At 36.5% G+C, this 22,315-nt stretch overlaps 1 protein-coding gene across 5 annotated transcripts in view; it reads right to left on the reverse strand.

Annotated features, from left to right (window-relative positions):
* The window catches only part of A1CF (APOBEC1 complementation factor), an 87,081-nt gene extending 66,503 nt beyond the window's left edge, over nt 1-20,578 (reverse strand). For 3 of the 5 annotated variants that reach the window (XM_012505857.2, XM_003255157.3, XM_012505856.2), the window contains exon 1: nt 20,483-20,578. The gene's annotated coding sequence lies outside the window, so the exon portion shown is untranslated. The remainder of the gene's footprint in view (nt 1-20,482) is intronic. The other 2 variants (XM_030809303.1, XM_030809302.1) reach the window with 1 other exon arrangement.
* Between the last annotated feature and the right edge of the window lie 1,737 nt (nt 20,579-22,315).

Genomic DNA, 22,315 nt, shown 5'->3' on the forward strand with positions numbered 1-22,315 from the left:
GTTTCTGGCATTTAATAACCATCCAATAAATATTAGCTATTATATCATTTTAATTATTATAATTATCCATCTCTAACTCCAAGAGGCAGAATTTCAAAACCAACTGTGGGAAGGATAAAGTCCCAGGTTCTTAGCACGACACATTGTCCCTTCAGGACTAGATCCTAGACTCCCCTTCTGGTGTTATTCACATGCCCTGCCACTTGGCCTTCCCATGCTTTCTTACACCTCCAGTTTCTCTGCTTGGAATGCCTTTTCCTTCCCATGCCTCCTAACTTTGCCACATTGGCCTTACTGATCCTTCTAGACTTGATTAACATCTTCTTTGCTCTGTGATGCTTTCTTTCTTTGAGAACCTCTGTAGGTAACCTTCAAGTGTCAGCTCCTCAGTGCTCTCAAAAAAACCTGTACATCCTTGTATTGTTTCACACATGACTGTATTTATTGGCTTACATGTCTAGCTTTCTCACTAAACTGTGAGCTTTCTGAGCACAGGGACTATCTTGTACCTCATCTTTGTTTGCCCAGAAGGCTCAGCTTGACATTATGCTAAGTGCTTAATTGATAACTTATAGAAGAAATGCAAAACTTTGGATCAGCAATTTTATAAATTACAGAGACTTGCAGTCAATCAGAATTAAATTTAATCTGAATTGAAAGTCCTAATACTTATTATTTCTCTTTTTCCAGTTACTTCCTGAAAGTTCTATCCTGGAATGAATTTGTTTTATGTAAGAAATTGATTTTTGTGATTTCTCGCCATTTATGACTATGTCATCATACTTGTGAGAGAGACAAGAAAAGTAAAAAAATTCAGAGTGCAGAGTGATTAGAATATAAAGTTGATATTTGTATACACTTTTCTATCTCTTTCTGGTTTTATATTTGCAACATCAGTGCCTATTTGACCAAGAAAACAAAGATCTAGAAATTATTGGGGGTTCAAGACTTCTGCCTTCCTGAGAGGCAGAGAGGGATTGGAATGAATAGCTTACCTTGTCACTTGGCTGCAACTGCTCAATGGAAATTGCCACAGTTCACTATTGGGCAAAGTTAGAGCTGCAGTTCCTGACCCTGTTGGCCTCAGGTGCCAGTGGGTCCAGTTTCAGGGAAGTTGGCAGGGAAACAGATGAGAAGGAAGTTGGAAGAGAGACACAGGCAGGGTAGTACATTCTGACTTTTCTAAATCTAGACCCATTAGCTGGATAGTATGTCCTGCTCTTTGATTATAACCCTGAGCTAGAAAGAGGAAACACATTTATCTTGTACCTAAAAACTGATCCCACATGAAGAACCAAGTCATGGAAAGAAAACTAAGTGAGGATTTTAAGTGAGATTTGTTATCTAGATTTGCCTGAAGTTATGAGAACGGTAGAAGGTCTTACTGCCCTAGTGGACCATAAGTTGGCAGCTAGGGAAACAGACAAAGAGGGAAAATGAGTATTTTTTTTATATATATATATATAATATTATATATATATATATATATAATATTTTATATATATATATATAATTTTTTAAAAGAAAATAGAGATGGGGCTAGCTATGTTGCCCAGGTTGGTCTCGAACTCCTGGGCTCTAGCAGTCTTCCCATCTCGGCCTCCTAGAGTGCTGGGATTACAGGCGTGATCCAACATGCCTGGCCTGTTTTCTTCTTTTTTTTTCTTGAAGTCTTTCAAATGGTAAATTGGGAAAGATACAAGACAAAGGTAAGAGAAGTACATACTAGAAAATCACATTTAAAGAGTCATGAAAGCATAGCTTGGCAAAAACAGAACTAGAAATAATAGTTGGGCAATACTGGGTATCTATCCAAAGGAAAAGAAATCAATATATCAGAAACATACCTGCACTCATATGTTTATAGCAGCAATATTCACAATGGCAAAGATATGGAATCAACCTAAGTATTCATCAATAATTGGATAAAGAAAATTATATATAATATTATATATATAGTAGAATTTTATTCAGCCATAAAAAAGAATGAAATTCTTTTATTTTATATTTTACAGCTACCTGGTTGGAACTGGAGGCTATTTTCTTAAGTGAAACAAGTCAGACACAGAAAAACAAATCTGTTCTCATTCATAAATGGGAGATACATAATGTGTACACATGGAGGTAGAGAGTGAAATGATAGACAATGGAGATTTGGAAGGGTAATGAGGTGAAAAGGTGGTGGATGATGAGGGATTCCTTAATGGTTACAATGTACATTATTTGGGTGATCGATACCCTAAAAGTCTTGACCACTCTGCAGTCTAGGCATATAACAAAATTACACTTGCACCCCATGAGTTTATACAAACAAAAGAAATGGTCATTGTGAATGACAGGCAGAGAAGAACAGGAAGGAGACAAAAGATAAAGACAGAATTAACGTTAGATTTCTTGCTTAAAAATTAAAGTAATTATCCTCGACTTTAACAAAAGGGTCAGCAAATATTAATTTAATATCTGCACCGTGGTAGACAATTTAGAGTTAGGAAATGAAGGCATTCTGTTAATAGTATGTTTACTATCTTGATTTGATTTTTCGGAAGAAATTTGATAAGGAAACTGAATGGGGACAAAGACTATTTCTGACTCGGTAAGCAGAGAAGTGTTCTTTTGTAATTGAGTGAGAAGCCACTGGGGCCTGTACAGTGAGGTGCTCCATGTGCATTTCAAATCCATGATGGCTTCACTTGCCTCTGGGACCTCTCCAAACTGAACCCAGTCTTTCCTCAATGTTTACTTGTGCCTTGACATTACATGATGTAGGCTGGACATAACTTTTATGTAACATGCAAGTTGTACAAGTGGTTTTAGCATGAATTTCAGCCCTTGAGTATCTCCTGGGAATTTTACATGAAAGAAATTCTAGATAGTACTGAAATGGTTGGTGAAGGATTTATGACTGAAGTCTATATATTTGCCTGATGATGCTAAGTAAATATTGCTTTGCATTGCTTGATACAAAGCTCTAATATCCACCTTGGAAAAATATTTACAATTGATCTTAAGTCTATTTTGGAAATTAATTCATGTGGTAGCATGCATTTTGGTCATGCATCATGAGCCATAGCAAAATTAATAGAGAATATGTATACATAAAATTTCAAAATATGGCCATGAAGACATCACACAAAGTCTCAATATGCAACATCTTAGTTTTTTAAAACAATACTAGAAAAAAAACTAACCAGAACCTCCTCTATGTTTTTAAGGCATTAGCAATAAATCATATATTAATTTGGAACTTCTCAATTTAAGCCAAGACAAGGCTTAAAGAAAGAAATGTAAAAGTTGTTCATAGTGGGCATGTTAATTTTACTTATAAGTATTGACAAAAATTTTCCTCTGTAGTAGGTTTCCACATTTTTAAAGAAGAACAAGCTTACACTGAAATTTCAGTTCTGTTCTTGAATTATCTGTAGCAAACTTACACAGGGACAGAAATGAAACGTAAATGTAAGCATCTTTAAAATTGTGGAACCTGCTGCAGAAGAGGATAACAGAAAACCAAATACCATATGTTCTCACTTATAAGTGGGAGCTAAATGATGGGAACACATGGACACATAGAGGGGGACAACAAACACTGGCACCTTTTGGAGGATGGAGGGTGGGAGGAAGGAGAGGAACAGGAAAAATAACTAGTGAGTACTAGGCTTAACACCTGGGTGATGAAATAATCTGTACAACAAACCCCCATGACACAAGTTTACCTATGTGATAAATCTGCACTTGTACCCCTGAACTTAAAAAAAAATGTTAAAAAAAATTTAGTTCTGCCACCATGATTTTAACTTTTCTGAGGTCTAGTTTTCTAGTCTAAAAAAGGATAAGAATACTGATACCTAACTTGAAGATTTTTTTAAGCATGAAATAAATAAGGTAATGAATATGAGAATGCCTAACATAGTAACTGGTATATAGAAGGTGCTGTTGAAGTGTTCTATTCTTATTCTTTATTTGCTGCTTTGTTTAACTCATCTTAGCCATGACCTGTGATTTTCTCATTGGTTATTCTCCTCCTGTTTCTCCAATGCAGAGAAAAGTTCAATTTCGAATGCATTATCTTGAGCTCTTTTATATTGCCTTAATAAAGGATCCAGTTATTTCATTTATCTTTGTTTTTGCTACCTAGTAGAAAAGTCGTTAAGGTCCTAAGACTGTTCATGTTTGTCACCTCTCATAGAATATATTAGTATTGTTATGAAAGATAGGCACAACTGAAATGTCTAATGATAAAGAAATACTTGAACAAGCAGTGATATAGTACAGCTAATCAAATCGATGTTCTAGAAGAATATATAATAATTTGGACAGATATTTGTGAAATATAATAAAGTAGAAAAGGCAGGTTACAAAACAGAATGTACGGTCTGATTTCATTTGTATTAATTTTTATATTCAAAAATGCTTTGATTACACAAGGCTAATTGGTTATCTCTGGGTGAGTGGATTAACAAATTAGTTTTGTTTTCTTCATTCTTGCTTATTTGACTATTTTTAGCTTCCTATGATATATAGCTCTTGCTCATAATATAAAATATAAAAGTTAAAATTACGTTAATAAATGGATGTTAATGAAAATGTCATACTTTTCATGAAGATGTCAAGTTTCTATTCTTTTTTTTTTTTTTGAGACGGAGTCTCGCTCTGTCACCCAGGCTGGAGTGCAGTGGCGCGATCTCGACTCACTGCAAGCTCCGCCTCCCGGGTTCACGCCATTCTCCTGCCTCAGCCTCTCCGAGTAGCTGGGACTACAGGCGCCCGCCACCTCGCCCGGCTAATTTTTTGTATTTTTAGTAGAGACGGGGTTTCACCGTGGTCTCGATCTCCTGACCTCGTGATTCGCCCGCCTCGGCCTCCCAAAGTGCTGGGATTACAAGCGTGAGCCACCGCGCCCGGCCAAGTTTCTATTCTTGTTTTTCTTTTTTAATTAACACAAAATAGATTTAACATATTTTGAGGGTACATGTGATAATTTAATCCATTTATATAATCTGTAAAACTTAAAGAAGTATAATTGGGATATCTATCACTTTAAACATTTGTCTCTTTATGCTAAAAACATTCAAATCATTCTCTCTAGCTATTTTGAAATGTACAGTAGATTTTTGTAAACTATAGTCTGTTTTTTATTAATTACAAGACAATAAACACTGAAAATAAGCATTCAACTAAAGAAGCTAGGAAAAGAATGAAATGGACCAAAAGAAATTGGAAGGTATCAAAGATAAAAGTAGAATTAATAAAACAAATCTGTAGACTTGATAAATGTATGTAACAGCTGATTGTAGTAGTAAATTAGCATCCAGCTGGCAATCCTGACAAGGTAAAAAGGAGAAAATAAATTTTCAAAACAAGAGAAAAATTGGATATAACCAAAGATTCATAGACTTTTAAAAAAGAGAATACTTTTACCAATAATTTGAAAAACATATATGCAGTGGACAAAACCTTAGAAAAGTGTGAATTTTTCATCTCAAGGATAAGTTAAAAATTTGAATAAACTAGTAGTCATAATCTATATTGAAAACATTCAATGTTTTCCTCCCAAAAAACATTCAATGCTTTCCTCCCAAGATCCAGATTGTTTTATTAGGCAAGTTTTATAAATCACTTTAAAAGCAAATTATTCCTTTGTCATATAAAGCCTTTTGAAGAGTAGAAAATAACAGAAAACTTCTGAAATTATCTACAAACTCATCATATCTGATAGAGAAAAATATACTACAAAGTAGAACACTAGACCAGTATCATAGGAGTATAGATATGAACTACATATGGAAAAGCATCTAAAATAATAATATACAGTGAAGAAGATGGGATCACTACAAAAATATAAAGTTTATTAAACATTAGGGATTCTCGAAGTTTAATTCATTTCATTGACAAAGAGAAAACACGTGATCATCACAGTAAATCTAAAAATGGCACTTAATGAAAGTTAATACCCACTATTGGTTTAAAAAAAATCTTCATAAGTTAGCAATAGAACAAAACATCCTTAAATTGATAAAAAGCATCTCTCAGAAACATGAAACAAACATTATACTTAGTAATGAAACACCACAATCATTTATTCTCATTAAAAACAAGTAAATCAACTATATAATACGATTGAAACAAATGAAAGATTACTACAAGGAAAATTATAAAATGAATGTTCTGTATTTAATAGAAATAACAAGTGAAGTATAATAAGGTCTAAACAATAGAATAAAAACAAAATATGAATAAACTTAACAAGAAAAGTTTAAAACGGATATAAAAAAATGATAAAATTTGACTAAAATATCTAAAGGCCTTAGTAAATGGAAGTTTTGCTGATGTAAAAATATCAGTTTTTCCCAAATTATTACTGTAATGCAATTGTAATTTAAAGTCCAATGAAATTATTCTGAAATTTGACAAATTGATTTCACAGTTCACCTGGCAGGAACAATGTGCAATAAATGCCACAACATATATTGAAAGTGTATAGTGATTTGGAACCGCCCTAATTAACAGTTAAGATTAAAACAAGCATAGAAATAGAGAACCAGATTAATGGAGTAAAATAAAAACTCTGGACCCATACTTTTGTTTATACTGGAATTCACCAATAGGTGCTATTTCAAATTCATAGGGGGATCATAAACAATTTGAGAAAAAAAAATAAAGTGGGCATATCACCTCATAACATGCCAGCATTCTAAATGGAATAAAGAAATAACCTTTAAAAACACTGTGTAACTTCCAGAAGAAAATATAGTAGAGTGTTTTTATAATCTCATGGTACAGAAGGTCTTCTAAACCAAGCATATTAGGAACCATAAATGAAAAGACTAACAGATTTGACTACAAAAAAATTACAAACTTCTGTAATGGCAAAATAAATGAAGTTAAAAAGTCCACAGACTAGAAGAGAATAATTGTTATTTACATAATAGAGAAATACTATCTGTAATATACAGATTACTTTTCAATAATAGACACAAATCAGTGGACAAATGAGCAGAGGAACTGAACAGTCAATTTAAAGAAAAGAAATCAAAATAGCTTATAAACTTATGATTTAAAAATGGTAATCTTTAGTGATCAGGAAAAGGCAAATTAAAACAAAAAACCAAGATAACTTTTTTGCCTATTATGTGGCAATATTTAAAAATATTTTAAATAAGAATAATAAACATAGCTAACAGTTACTGAACACATATGCTATGTTCTGAAAATTGTAAACATAATTCATTTAATCCTCATAAAAGCTCAGTGGTGTAGCTATTATTATTCCTATGATACGGGTAATAAATCAAGGTAGAGAGAGGCTAAAGTGCCCAAGGTTACACTGGTAATGAGTGGCAGACAGATGATTTGAATTTAGGTAGCCTGGAGGCTGAGATTGTGTTTCTAATTACTAATTTTACTTCTTTCCAGTTTCCTCATCTTAAAAAAAAATTAGGCAGGGGGTGTGGAAATTATATGTACCCTGCCTTCCTTAAAGTGTTACTGTGAAGAACACAGGACACCATAATGAACCGATGAGGGTGATGCTGTGGTCCCCATTCTCTTCCATAGGGACACATGGTCCGGAGCATCTGAAGCACTATGGTAACTTAGCCTCTTTGCCGGAATGAAAGTGAGCTATTGTAATAGCTCCTTCGAGGAGTGGTGTGGGTGGATTGTCTGATGCTTCACTCGGGCACATCAGGTATTGATCCCCTGTGGATATAGTCCAAATGGACCCAGCTGTCTGCTATGCAGAGTCATATCTCATTGAAATGTTACTCCTTGGCAAGTGTGACGCCTTCATGGTTTACCAAGTGATGTATCATTTGGCAAGATCTGGCTCAGTTTTCATGCTTACTTTTATTCTTATATTTAAGTTCCTTTTTTTTTTTGAGACAGAATCTCGCTCTATCACCCAGGCTGGAGTGTGCTGGGGTGATCTCAGCTCACTGCAACTTTATCCTCCTGGGTTCAAGAAATTCTCCTGCCTCAGCCTCCCGAGTAGCTGGGATTACAGATGCGTGCCACTATGCCTGGATAATTTTTGTATTTTTAGTAGAGACAGGGTTTTGCCATTTTGGCCAGGCTGGTCTCGAACTCCTGACCTCCAGTGATCCGCTCACCTTGGCCTCCCAAAATGCTGGGATTATAGGTGTGAGCCACCTCACCCAGCCATTTAAATTCTTTAAAGTGTTGATTCTTCTTTCCACTGATCTTTAGTTCTTCTGGATTGTAGATAGCAAGAGAAGAAGAAATTATCTATAGACCAAATATCTCATGAGGCTGCAATGGAGGTAATCAAAGCCCCAAGTGCTTCTCAAGACAACCAACACAACTCTGTGTAGTTGTGTTACAGCTACACACAGGGAATGAGTAGGGTCTTCTCACTCTCCATCCTCAAATGACCATATAATTCATTTTTCCTTCCTCTCTTTTTCCATTTTATTCTTTAATTTTTTGTTCTCTTTCCTGCCCTTTTGGTGACACCCATGGCTAAAGAAGTTTCTGAATCCATCCGACATGTATATTGAACTTTTAAGGCAAGATACTAAATGTTGTAGAGGAGTAATGCTGATACAACTTTCTAAATAAATTGTTATTTTGCAAGGATGTGTAGGGCTAGCTGATGTTTGATTACTGTTTGTTGAGGTTTAAAATCTATATACCATCCTATGTGGAATCGTTCTAAGTCCTAAGTAGAGTAACTTACAATAGCAAAACCTAAGACACTGGAAAAATTGCACTGTAATGAAAATATCTATAGAGAAAAGAAAAACTATATCAGAGAAAAAATACCATAGGAACTACTGTCTTAGAGTTTATCAGAGAAAAAGAACAAGCAGATATATAATGAACAAATGACTATTTTATTATAATTTTAATATGTGTTTGTGTGTATAGGTATATATCTGTGTATATGCACATATGTACACACACCGGCATTAAATCAGGGCATTAAAACATGCAAGGGGTAGAGGAGGCATGTTTTCTCAATTTTTAAAAAACTACATCAAATCAGAAATCAGATACAAGCTGATTAAAGGGAAAATGTTACCTTTACTCTTACCAAAGTTAAGCATATTCATCTGGCCCACAGATCATCAGATCATCATTTTTGCAAAACAATTCTGACATCTAGAAATCTTTTTTGTTTTGTTTGAGGAAAAAGTAATTTCAAATAGTTGGGACAATTTACTTTCATATAAAAATCTGTTTAAAATTGTATAATTTATGATCCAATAGAAACACATCTTCCTTTTTAGCATATTCTCATTAAGTGGATTTTATAAAGGTACATTTTATCTGTTTCGAAAGACATTTCTCCATTTGTTAAAAATGCCCTTTAAATATCAATGAGAAGCACTTTAAATCCCTAGGATTTAGCTTGAACTATAAATTACATAAGGAAATAACAGAAGAGGAAGCATTCACCTATGCACCTGTGCACATCTTGTCGCAATAGTATGAGATTTAACTGCAAACATTCTTAAATTTTAGCAAATAATATTCGCTCCATTAAATCTCTCCTTCCTCTTTTTTATCCCATGCCCTCAAAACTTCATTGTAATCTGCTCCAACAGAGGTTTTGTCCAGTTTGAGTAAATCCCTTAAATGTTACTTGCAATAACTTGCTTTAAAGCCCTATTCTTAAAATATTGTACCACTATTAAAACATACTCCCAATTGGCATTAAAAGATCACTTAAGAACCGCCATAGCAGAGCCAGGTGCCAATAGCCATGACATACAGAAGCTGTGCACAAAAACCAGACTCGCTGCCTGGACTCATGGTAGAATCACCTGTGCTTAGGCATCATCTTACACCCCCGGAAGGATTCTGATTCAGCTGATTTGGAATGGGGCCCAGGAAATGATAGATTTTAAAGCTTCTCAGGTGATAACAATATGCAGTTGCATCTAGAACAGCTGACTGAAGCTCTAATTTACACGTTACAGGTCAAACAAAACAATTGAGAATAATTGAATTTATTCCACCTGCCAAATACATGGGCCATATATTCACATAAAAAATCTAATTAAAAAGAAAAAGACTACATGAGAAAGGCAGAAATTAGATAGCAGGAGAAAAGAATAATTCAGAAGTTTCTCTAATAATTGTTTTGTCTACGGTTTCATCATTTCTAACGAGTAAATGTTTTCCTTGTTTTTAGTATTGATAAATAAAAACCTTGAACTACCTTAAAAAATCTGACTCTTACTAGCTTCTGGCTCAAATAATTTGTTTCAACTCAGTATTAATGAGGACTCGCCAATAAGATATTTATATGACCACTGCATGCATAAAACTATTACTTGTTGTGTGGTTCTATGTATGGAAAGGAAGCAAAAGCTATGGGGTAGAGAACGGACAGAGAGCAAGGAAATCTCTTAGGAGAAAGGAGCAGATGTAGGAAAGTTGAGTCAGGTGAATAATGAAGAGCCTGAGCAGTTCTGTGAATTGCTATGAATTCTAACTCTGAAGTCCTAACAGTCTCTTTATCCGGAGCAATCTTCAATATAGGCACCTCATGAAGCCTGGATCTTAACTCTGCTTTTGGTACATATGTATCCTTACCTGTTGCCCTCTCTACACTCCTAGCTCTATTTCCCACCCCATCTTCCATTACTGGACTTAACCTGAGCTCAGCTAAAGTGTAGAGTGAAAGAAATGTCATTGCTTACTACTCTCTAGGCATGGCATATCTGTTCTGCACACTACTGGAAGATCAATCTCCCTAAAATATTCCTGATAGTATTCTGCTGCCCCAAATCCTTCACTGGACCCATCACTAACTAGAAAGAAGCAGTTCAGCCCCTTAACCTGACATTCAGTGCCTGCCATGACCTGGTCCTAACTTGACTTGCCTGATTTTCTTTCAATACAAGTCTGGAGCTATTCCGTGCTCAAGTCCAACAGGTCTCCTAGGCACACCAGTTGCTTTTTATTTTGCCTAGGTGCCTTTGTCCTTGCTTCCCATTTCCCACATGCCTAGAATTCCCATTATTCTTTCTGTAGTTTCCCTGGCTAAGCCAAATTCATGTCGATTCCATTAGATCTTGGGTATATGTGATTGTGCGTATGTATAGATGTATAAGTGTACTAGCACATATGTGCAGACATGAATATGTATATACACACAGGGGTGAATAAACTCTGAGAGGTCAGTGTTTGCAGCACAACATCACACAAGAGACCTTTGTATCTACCCCTTTCCTTTTGTAATTGCTCTCACTCTAATACTGTCTTATAAATTTTCCAGCATGTGCTCAACTTGGACAAGCTTATCAGAAACTCAGAAACAGGAATACTCATAAGTGCCCTGTCCTTGTCAACACTGAAGATTGACAGATGAATGATAGGTTTTTAACCCCAAAAAGATCTTGGAAAATTTTCACAGCAGATGCAATGTGGGTGGGCCTCAACTAATCGATTGAAGACCTGAATAAAACATAAAAGCTGAGTAAGAGGGAGCTTGGCCTGCATGACAGAGCAGGGACATAGGCCTTTCCTGATCTTTGGACTTGAAATATTGGCTCTTCTTGCGTCTCTAACCTGATGGCTTCTGGACTGGAACTTATACCGTTGGCTTTTCTGGGTCTCAAGCCTTTGGACTTGGGCTGGAACTATGCATGGGCTCCCCTGAATCTCCAGTTTGCTTACTGCCAACCTTGGGACTTCTGCTTCTGTAATTGCATGAGCCAATCCCATAGAATAAATCTCTTTATTTGTATTTATATGTGTAGACTTATATATTTATATGCATATTTAAATAAATTTATATTTGTATGTTTTATGCATTTATAAAGGTATTGCCTATATATACATATGCTATGTTTTTTCTAGAGAACACTGACTAATACATACACATAACTCTGTTTTTGTGCTGTTATTGTTCTAGTACCTATAAGATCAGACTACTACAGGTGACTGTTATGCTGTCTTTATTCAGTTATGATACTCAACTATTCCCAAAATGCCTGACTTCTAGAAGATTCCTGGGAAAGAGAGTTGGCAGAATTTAGAAATTATAGAATGACATGGCCTAATGAGAAAAGCAGAAGGTTTTTGTATATATGTTTAATTTTTAACTTGTCTTTTGAATTGGTAAAGTGGTAAATATGGCATACAATGTAGATATTCTTCAGCTTAAAAGGAGTTGATTATTCAATAGTCCTGGTACCAATTATTTGCGTGGTATATTATAGAGACCTGATGAGCTGTGTGTGCTCTATTTCATTCATTTATACTTCTAGTGTTATGTTTCACCCTCTCTTTTTAACCTCATTGAGACTGTGACCTTCTGAACTTAGTTGCTGCATCTGGTTTCCTCAGACCAATTTGGAGAAATTTAAGGTGAAAACTCAATTTTCACCAAGTCTGCCAATCACTGACTAATGGAGTATATTTGATCTCTGAGTGAAGCTTTAAAAAATCCATCTAAAGCTCTGTGTTACAGTGGCACAGAAGCAATCTGACACTTGTAAGTAAAGATAGCCTTATGTTTCTATTTTAAAAGCCATATTATATTTCTTCTGATTTTATGCTTATTTACATGCATCATCATAAGTGGCTTTGAGTACTGATCTTTTCTTTCATAATGATGAAAATAATAAAGTCTTAGAGATTTGCATTCTGGTGTGAGGATCTGTATTTCTCTTTCGCTTCCTCTGATAATTACCCAGGTTCCTTCAAATCATTCTGTACTAATTTAGAAGACCCTGTCTGTGATAGGGAGTGTCTCTGTAATCCCACCACTTTGGGAGGCTGAGGCAGGAGGCTGATGAGATCAGGAGATCGAGACCATCCTGGCTAACAAGGTGAAACCCTGTCTTTACTAAAAATACAAAAAATTAGCCGGGTGTGTTGGCACATGCTTGTAGTCCCAGCTACTCAGGAGGCTGAGGCAGGAGAATCGCTTGAACCCAGGAAGCGGAGGTTGCAGTGAGCCGAGATCACGCTACTGCACTCCAGCCTGGGTGACAGAGTGAGACTCCGTCTCAGAAAAAAAAAAAAAGAAAAAAAGAAAAAAGAAAAAAAGAAAAAAAAACTGCAAGAAAATCCGGGAGAGACTGTTTCAAATCTCCACTGCAAGCCAGTGATGGGGGTAGAGTTAATTTCTAAGCCAGGTCATTCTACTCTAAAAAGCACTGTATATTTTTACCTCGTGGCCTCTTTCTCATCTATTTTCCTCTAGTAAAGCATTTTGTAATCAACACAGAAATATGATGAGAGTTATAGCTAAATGGCTAAAGTTTATGCATGCTTGCTTGGTATTATTCTAAGCACTTTATAATTTCTGATCTAATTATTGAAACAACCCTGACTTTACAGAAGAGGAAATAGTCACAGAGTTCAGTAATTTGCCTAGAGTTAAATTGTAGCAAGTGGTAGAGCCTGAATTTGTATCCAAGCATTCCAGATCCAGAGCCTTCTGCTTTAACATATAATTTGTCTACCACTCTGCTATGCCAACACCACAGGTCAGAGCTTGGATCATTGCGCTTTAGGAAATCCTTTGCAATTCTGTGTTACTAAATTATTATAGAAAGGATTTGATTTTATGGCTTGTTTGTAAATGTCAGAGAAAACTAAGAGTTTCCAGGCATTATAGGTTTTTCTCTTAAAATATCTTAAGGGTCCATGTAATGGCATTTCCTGCATGCTGTCAATTCAAGTTAATGCACCTGTTAAATATCTGTGATATAATGAGAAAACTGGACATGGATGAATTAGTATCTTGCAAGTGTGATACTCAAATGACTTTACTAACAAAATTCTTTAATAAGTTAATTATTCCTTAAAGATCAGACAAATACCTGCTACTCAAGTCCCTTATATCACCCCCAAGTTACTTGTGACACTTCCTCCCTGGACCATCTGCTCTTGACATCTTCTCTTCCCTATCATCAAAACTTGCTTCCCACAAGGCTTTGCCAGGCTAATGAGTCTGTTAAGCGATTTTAGTCCCTATCATTCACACCCCAAATCCCAACTAATTTGTATTTTAACGAAACTTGTGGAAACAAACTCTTATTCTAAATGAGTAACTCTATTCAGGTTGGTGGAGCTGCTATTTGGGAGCATCTGAGTCTCGATTTAAAGTTCTGAATTAGGTCAGTTTAAATATGGGACTCCCTTAGCAGACACAGACCTAGCAGCCCAATTATTTTTTCCATGGGGAAAAGGGTATGTCCTCCAGGTAGGAGGTGCCATGTCCTCTTCAGACACTAACAGAATTTGAGTGTAATTGCAACCAAGTCATTCACGACAATTACTTTGTATTTTTATCAATGCCTCCATGGTTTATCCTGTCACTATGTTCATGGTGCCTGTATTAGTCTGCTCTCATACTGCTATAAAGAAATACCTGAGACTGGGTAATTTATAAAGAAAGAGGTTTAATTGACTCACAGTTCTGCATGGCTGGGGAGGCCTCAGGAAACTCACAATCATGGTGGAAGGCAAAGGGGAAGCAAGCTTGGGCCTTCTTACTTGACAGCAGGAGAGAGAAGTAGTGTGTGCCGGAGGAAAAGTCAAACACTTATAAAACCACTAGATCTCATGAGAATTCACTCATTATCATGAAAACAGCATGGGGGAAACCACCCCCATAATCCTATCACTTCCCACCAGATTCTTTCCTTCAGGCCTAAGGATTACAATTCAAGATGAGATTTGGGTGGGGACAAAAAGCTAAACCATATCCATGTCTGTTATCTGCATGTATTTCCTCTGTGATGTGGGCCTGTCAGTCTCTCCAAGTCACAAAATGGGTCTCCTTTAACTGAGTCTCTGGCTACGTCAGTCCATGAGTCTGGGCACGGCAAGGAAGGTGAGACTTGGAGTGAAGGGAGTATTCCTCTTTAACTATAGGGATTCTATTAATTCGTCTCTCAGAATTTTCACAGAGAATCAGGCTGAATTAGAAATGCTGTACAGTGGGAAATGGTATAGTGGAAAAGTATTCACTGAGGGTTCAGGTTCTGCTCTTGGGTTCTCATTCTAACAAAAACCCAAGTTGGGGAATGCAACTTGCTTATCTCTGTCAAATAAAGGATCTCAAAAGTTTTCTTCAGTTCTAAGCCTTAATGCTTCTCAGTGTTCCATTTGTCCTTTGTTCACAGGGTGGCCTGTGCCAGACTGCCTGGACTCACTCCTGCACCACTTACTAGTGGTGTGACCTGGGGCAAGTTTCTCTGTGTCCCTAAGCTGTAGCTGCTTTATTGGAAAAATGGCGTAGCAATAGTACCCATTCCACAGAGTGATGGAGGATTAAATGAGTTAATCTATGTGCCTGGCATGTGGCAGGATGTAAGAGGATGTAAGGGCTTTTATTAACATCATCGTTATCATCATCATAGGGTGCCAATTATAATTAGTTGGTAGTAAGTACATGAATGGCGAGGAACTGTTAGGGGTCTTCAGAAAAGAAAGTTAGAAAGAGGATTCCTGAGATGGACATCTATATGTGCCAACACAGTTTTCCCCCCATGGAACCCGATTTTGATTTCTGACTTCCATTGCAAATAATCAGAGACATTAGGGTTTAATTACATCTAATAATTTAAAGTACAATTTAGTTCATGCTGAAGGCCCCAGCTGGAAAGATAAGCACTAAGCAGAATCCCAGTAGAAGAGCTGGATAGAAGAATACTAAAATCAATAGAAATGAAAAATTTCATTTGTGCACAATGCTTTATCAGTCCCCTGCCAGTCAGGTAGGAGATTTTATAAACCTCTGTTCCTTTATATCTTTCACTGTGTTAGTCACAGCATCTGGACTGAGTTATAATTACATCTTTTTAGGGCTGTTTTCTTCCAGGTCCCATACGGGAGTGGTTCTTGTCTCACCTTCCACGTGGACCTTTGTGTCCTCTCTTCACTGTTTTCATTTAGACTCTTTTTTTTTTTTTTTTTTTTTTGAGGTGGAGTCTCACTCTGTCGCCTAGGCTGGAATGCAATGGCGCGATCTTGGCAACCTCCGCCACCTGGGTTCAAGTGATTCTACTGCCTCAGCCTCCTGGGTAGCTGGGATTACAGGTGCCCACTACCATGCCTGGCTAATTTTTGTATTTTTCTGGAGATGGGGTTTCGCCATGTTAGCCAGACTGGTCTTGAACTCCTGACCTCAGGTGATCCACCGGCCTCGGCCTCCCATACTGTTTGAATTACAGGCGCGAGCCACTGCGCCTGGCCTCATCTAGCCTCTTAACTGATAGGTACATTAGTTAATGTCCAGTGAAGTTGGACGTCATTGTGTTACATAAACAGAGTTGGGCTTATAAACGATAGGTGGGAGCATCTTTTAGGTAATCAGATTTGTACAATTGGAATGGTGAATATTGACACAGTTACCTTGAAGAAACTAGGCATACTGAATTGACATCAACTGTAAGAAATTTGCCATTAAAAATCTATATAAGTTCTTCTATATGAAAAGCTTTATAAACTAGAATATCCTATGGAAATAAGATATTGTAGTTAGTTCTATTACTTAAACCTAGTGATTTTTAAATCAATTGGGCATCCTGAAACAATGATTATTTTTTAATTGCTGGAGAAAGGGAAGGCATCACTACATCACTACTGCAGGTGGGATTTTATAGAATTACAAACCGATCTGCTCACTTAGACATTCTGTCTGCCTAAATTGTCATGTGCTAATTCTCTTTAGTCATATTACATCTGGAGCAGAGCACTGCACCTAACTGCGCAAATCAGAAGGATTTATCTTACATCCTTATTAGTATTTCTCTCTTAATATTACCAAGGACCAATTCCTATTGAATAAACAAACTTGGAAAATGTTCTCCATGTGATTGTTAATACATATATGCATAAACTCCACATATAAATCTATATAGGATAAAAATCTTAGCTTACATATGTTTAAAAGAAATCAAATTAGAGCTCTCAAGATACCAGCATATTTTAGTCAGGACAATAATTTTTTACAAAAGGACATGTTTTAATTTTTGGATTGCATCAATCAAAAATATTCAATACAAAATTTTAGTTTATTAAATTAAAAATTCTAAGTGGTCATTAAAACTGATAACCTAGACCGGGCATGGTGGCTCATGCCTGTAATCCCAGCACTTTGGGAGGCCGAGGCAGGCAGATCATGAGGTCGGGAGTTCGAGACCAGCCTGGCCAACATAATGAAACCCCGTCTCTACTAAAAATACAAAAATTAGCCTGGCATGGTGGCGTGCACCTGTAATCCCAGCTACTCGGGAGGCTGAAGCACAAGAATCACTTGAACCCAGGAGGTGGAGGTTGTGATGAGTTGAGATTGCACCACCACTCCATCCTAGGCAGAATGATACTCCATTTCATACAAACAAACCATTAACAACAACAAAAAACTGATAACCTAGTTGGAGTAGATTTGATTAAATGAATGATGAACTAGCTTTCCTGGTTGAATCAGCAGCAAACATTTGTTAATAACTATCCAGATTTTACAGGATCAGGCCAAGGAGCAGATGGGATACAGATTTCCAATACAGAATGTCACCACAAGGGTGCTGCTCCTTTTCCAGATGCTTTTCCTGGGGGCAGTTGGATTGTGAGAGCTGCACTTTGCAGGAGCCTGGTTACTGTTTCTGTGAATAAGATAAAATGGTGTTTATCCTCTGTCGATCAATATTGTCTTGTTTGAACTTATTGAGTCATTTTAGAGACACATAAGGTAATGAAAACCATTGTGCAATAGTACCCACAGTACTACTCAGCTTTCTAAGGGATGACAATTTTTAAAAGACAGTTACTGAAACAGATTTTTAACATCAACTGCCTCCATGATGAAATGAGCATGCACTGTGTCAGGGTGTCCCATGGGTTTGGGTGAAAAGGTGTTGGGGTTTTATAACTAAGAGTTTTCTTCAGCAATAATCTCTCAAATAAGAATATACTCTGTGTGTGTGCTTTAATACTAAAAAAAATTATAGACTGTCTTTCTCTGAATAAATGGAATAGTGCTACTATTTGTGATTAATCAAAACTTTTTATGTACAGTTTATGATTTCAACTTTATTCGTATTGTTTTGAAAAACAAGGCCTAATAGGTATACTTGGGTAATTTTAGAAAATTTTTCTGGAGGTTGTTACAAATAGGAAAATGAAAAGGGAAGTGCGGTTTTTGCTGAATTCTTAAGTACCGGGCACCGCATTTCACTCCTTTGCTTTATCATCTAATTTAACCTTCACAAAATATTGTGGGTCAAATCTTACCCCCATTTCACATTTGAGGAGTCTGAGATTCAGTGGACTCAAACAATATGCCCAAGGTCACAAACCTAGGGAGTTTTACAATAGGCATTTCCACTTAGCTGTGTCGAGGCAAAAAGCCTAGTGTTCTTTCTGTAATTAATTTTAAAAGTTTCTCAGATAGGCATAGTCCTATTTGGTGGAAGAAGACTAGACTCTAAAGTCCTTTAGATTTTTCAATTGTGATGATTTCAATTGATTCTGATTATTATGAATGCTGGACATGGGCTATAAAAGCGATTTGGTCTTTCTTGTTCTGTATTCTGAGAAATGCCAGTTTTGAGAGATATTGATAGATGTTCCTGAAAGATGTTCTGTTGTAAATTAAGCCCAGGAAACAAAACATTGCCTACTCTCTTAGATAGTTGTGGTAAATGACAATATATTTGCATGTGTCATGAGTCCCCAGTGCTTGAGAGTATGATATAATGGTTACATGCTTGGGCTCTGGATCAGACTACCAGACAAAGGAGCCTGGCTCTGCCACTTGCTAACTGAGTAGCTGAGCCTGTTGGGTAACTTGTCTGTGCCTCCATTTTCCCATTTATAAACTGTTATGATAGTATCACACCATAGACTTGTTCTAAGAATAACATGAGATAATGTGTGGAGAGAACTTAGAAGTAGACCTGATAATATAGTGCTTCACAGATGCTTGTTATCATTATTACTCAAAACACTCACGTGGTAACAAGACCTGCTATAACTTTTCTAACACCGTTTCCTCAACTTACTTGACAATGGAGTCGCTTTTCTTTTGAGCCACATTTATTAACATCCACTGAATATAGTGTAGGAAATGTTGATATTTGAAATGACATAAAACCACCTTGGCATTAGTGCAGTAGAAAATAAGAACAAAGTATTTATAGTGTTTTAATATCCATTATGTCATTTTATAATGTTTGCCCACAACAATATTTCTTTTCCCTGCCAGCTGTCTTCTTTTTTCCCTTAAAATCGATAAATAGTAAAAGGGAACAGTAAAATGTTAAGAGTTGTCTGAAATGGGCAGAGTCAATGCTATTCCAGAAAGTGTGAAACTTATAAGTCATTTGTCTCTTTCTCTGTATTTAGCAGGGCAAAACCTTACTGCTTTGACAAATAAGTGATATCACTGTCATTTCCAGACCCATGCTCCCATTGCATGCTCCATAGCACACATTATAAAGAAAGTTTCAGAGCAGACCAACACATTTTTTGATGCTCCTAAATTATAACTAGAGCTGAATTTACCAAAATACGATCTACAAAACACTAATCCTGCACAATGTGCAAATAACGCTGTGTTACACATCTTCTTGGAGATATACAACACATATCTAAAAAGTCCTACAGTAAATAAACTCGTTTAGTTTGGAATCCTTTCTTCTTGGAACTTACACAGATAATCATACAAAAAGTCAGAGAGTTTAGGGGGTTTCTGGTAGAAATGGGATATTTTTGGTAAATGTCCAGATTGATTTCTTTTTTAGATAAAATACCATTATATTCTGGTTGTGAATAATGTTTTTGGAGTACACAAAAAATATGTGAAAATATATCCACCTCAGCACAGTTGCCCAAATTGTGGAAACAATATAATAATTAGCCATTCCAAGGTTGAGATTTAACACACTGAAAACCAGTCATTTTCCATAATATTTTTTTGGCCAGAATCAAAAGTGAATAGTTTAAACATTCCTTTGGTTAGCAAGATAATGGCAGGGGGAATTGCAAGAGTTTACGAAGACTTTCCTTTTCATGGTGGTAGTAGCTCTGGAGATCATTGAATATATGAAGTCTGAAGTATGATAGGAATTACGACCCACACACAGAACTCAGCATCTGCCGGTGATGTTAATACTATCTCTTTTGTTAATTACACTTTTGTTTCTCAGGGTCCTAGGATTGGGACAGGCACTCACCCACAACTCTCCCTGCTGTCTGGTTAGAGCTAAATAAACTTCTCACAACATTGGCTCCACTCTTGAACCCTCCGTGGTTAAGTCTACAGAAATTTATTAAATCCTGGCAGCTATCTCATTTTGAGATTATATAATAATTCCAATATATTCTTTTGTTTTCTGGTTGTTTCATTAGTCTAAAAACAAGCTAGATAATTCCTTGAATTAGGCTCGATAATAGAAGAGGGTAAAAGCTGTTTTCACTGCATTCCCACTGATACCACAACACACAGTTTCACAGAGTTGAAATAGAAAAAAGCAAAACACATGGATCATACCTGAGTAATTTCGGAGATCCCCACCCGGAAAAAGGTTTCCTTGATTATGGCGAATTCAACGTGTCACTCGGGTTATGCTCTAATCGTCATATCAAACTCCAAAGGTTCAGTGGCTTTAGGTTTGGTTTACAATTCCTGGGAGTTAAACTTTAACTCACCCTGTCTCTTGCATCCATGCAGCCCTTTGACCAGATAATTGGGTCACTACAGCCCAGATATAATCTACTAAAACTATCTTTGTTATTTGTTTACAAAATTAAAATAAATGTTGTAAAAATATTGGGGTAAATGTTATTTTGAAGATATTTTATTGACTTATACGATATATTTAAAAAGTAAACCTCACTGCAATTGAGTACCTAAGCTTTTCTTTATGTTAGTTCCTTTGTTTTTTACTATGCCAAAGTGATATTATGGCTAAGGTAATTTAGGAAAATATTTCTTTGTTTTACACTTTTTATATCACTGTATTGCATGGAGTAAAGTGTAGAGTTTTAGGTCAAGTACGTAGATAAATGCTGGCTTACAAACATAAAATACACAAAGCATTTATATAACAAAGTAGATAGATTTAGGCCAGAACAGGTTGGGGAAAGCATACTTCTTTGTATAAAAGCTGCTCATTTAGATTTTAAGAGAGGTCCACTGTGTGAGAAGCACAATAATCAGCTACATACTGGGGTTATATGATAGCTGATGCTATTGTTCATTGCCTGAAATCTCAGTGGTAACTGAGTTTCTTGAAAAATAGAGAAATGGTACTTTCAGAAATACAAACTCTGTACTCTGAGTTCTTTGGTAAGAGCTCTAGTCTACAGAGGAAATCCCTAAGGGTAATAAAGCCCACTTTTAAAAAAGGAAGAAGAACCAAAACCTTCCTAATTTTGAGTAAATTTTGGTTTAAGAGCTTGGAAACCACACATTCCAAAACTAGATTAGAGGATACCCCTACTTGCCTCTAGTTCTAGTAAGAGGGATCTAATTTTCTAGGAACCAACTATTAAGAGAGCATTTTTGTCTATAGAAAAGCACAAAACAAGCAACCCTTCTATAATATAGACGCAAAGGAAGATCCATCAATTAAGCACATCTATGAATACGTAAGAGAAGAGATAAAAGATACTGTTGGAATGCTAGTTTTGCTCACAGTTTTTAGTTCTCAAACATGAAATTATTTCAGTTCTCAAACATGAAATGATTTACCATTTTCCCATAGCAATGGATGACAGGGTTTAACAAAAACACCCCAGGAACAATTGTTTTATCCCAGAATTTCTCCCCTGATGTTAGACCCAGAGAATGCATTTATGCCCCACCCAGCTAGATAGCTGAATGAGGGACACATCCCTCTACTTCCTTCTTGGGAAGGGATTCCTTCACAAAGCAGCCCTGATGGTTTCCTAGTGAAAGCTCAGTCTGGGGTTGCACGGTTCCCAACTGAGTGGGGAATTCTTTGAGTTTGCCTGGTCCAAACCAGGACAGTAAGATGGACAGTTTTGGGAGGGTTTCCTTTCTTATTTTTTTGTGATAGGTGCTTAGATGGTGATAAGTGGAGATGAAGAAAGGAAAGCTAGGATTTTGAGGTATCTGATGGAAACACCAAAACACAACAGGTAAAAAGAATGATATTAACTAGTGTCTCAGTCCATTCAGGTTACTATAATAAAATACCATACAAGGCCGGGCACGGTGGCTCAAGCCTGTAATCCTAGCACTTTGGGAGGCTGAGGCAGGTGGATCACAAGGTAAGGAGATTGAGACCATCCTGGCTAACATGGCGAAACCCCATCCCTACTAAAATACAAAAAAATTAGCTGGGCGTGGTGGTGCACA

This window comes from Nomascus leucogenys, chromosome 3, assembly GCF_006542625.1.
Source record: "Nomascus leucogenys isolate Asia chromosome 3, Asia_NLE_v1, whole genome shotgun sequence".
In the NCBI taxonomy this organism is placed as follows: domain Eukaryota; kingdom Metazoa; phylum Chordata; class Mammalia; order Primates; family Hylobatidae; genus Nomascus; species Nomascus leucogenys.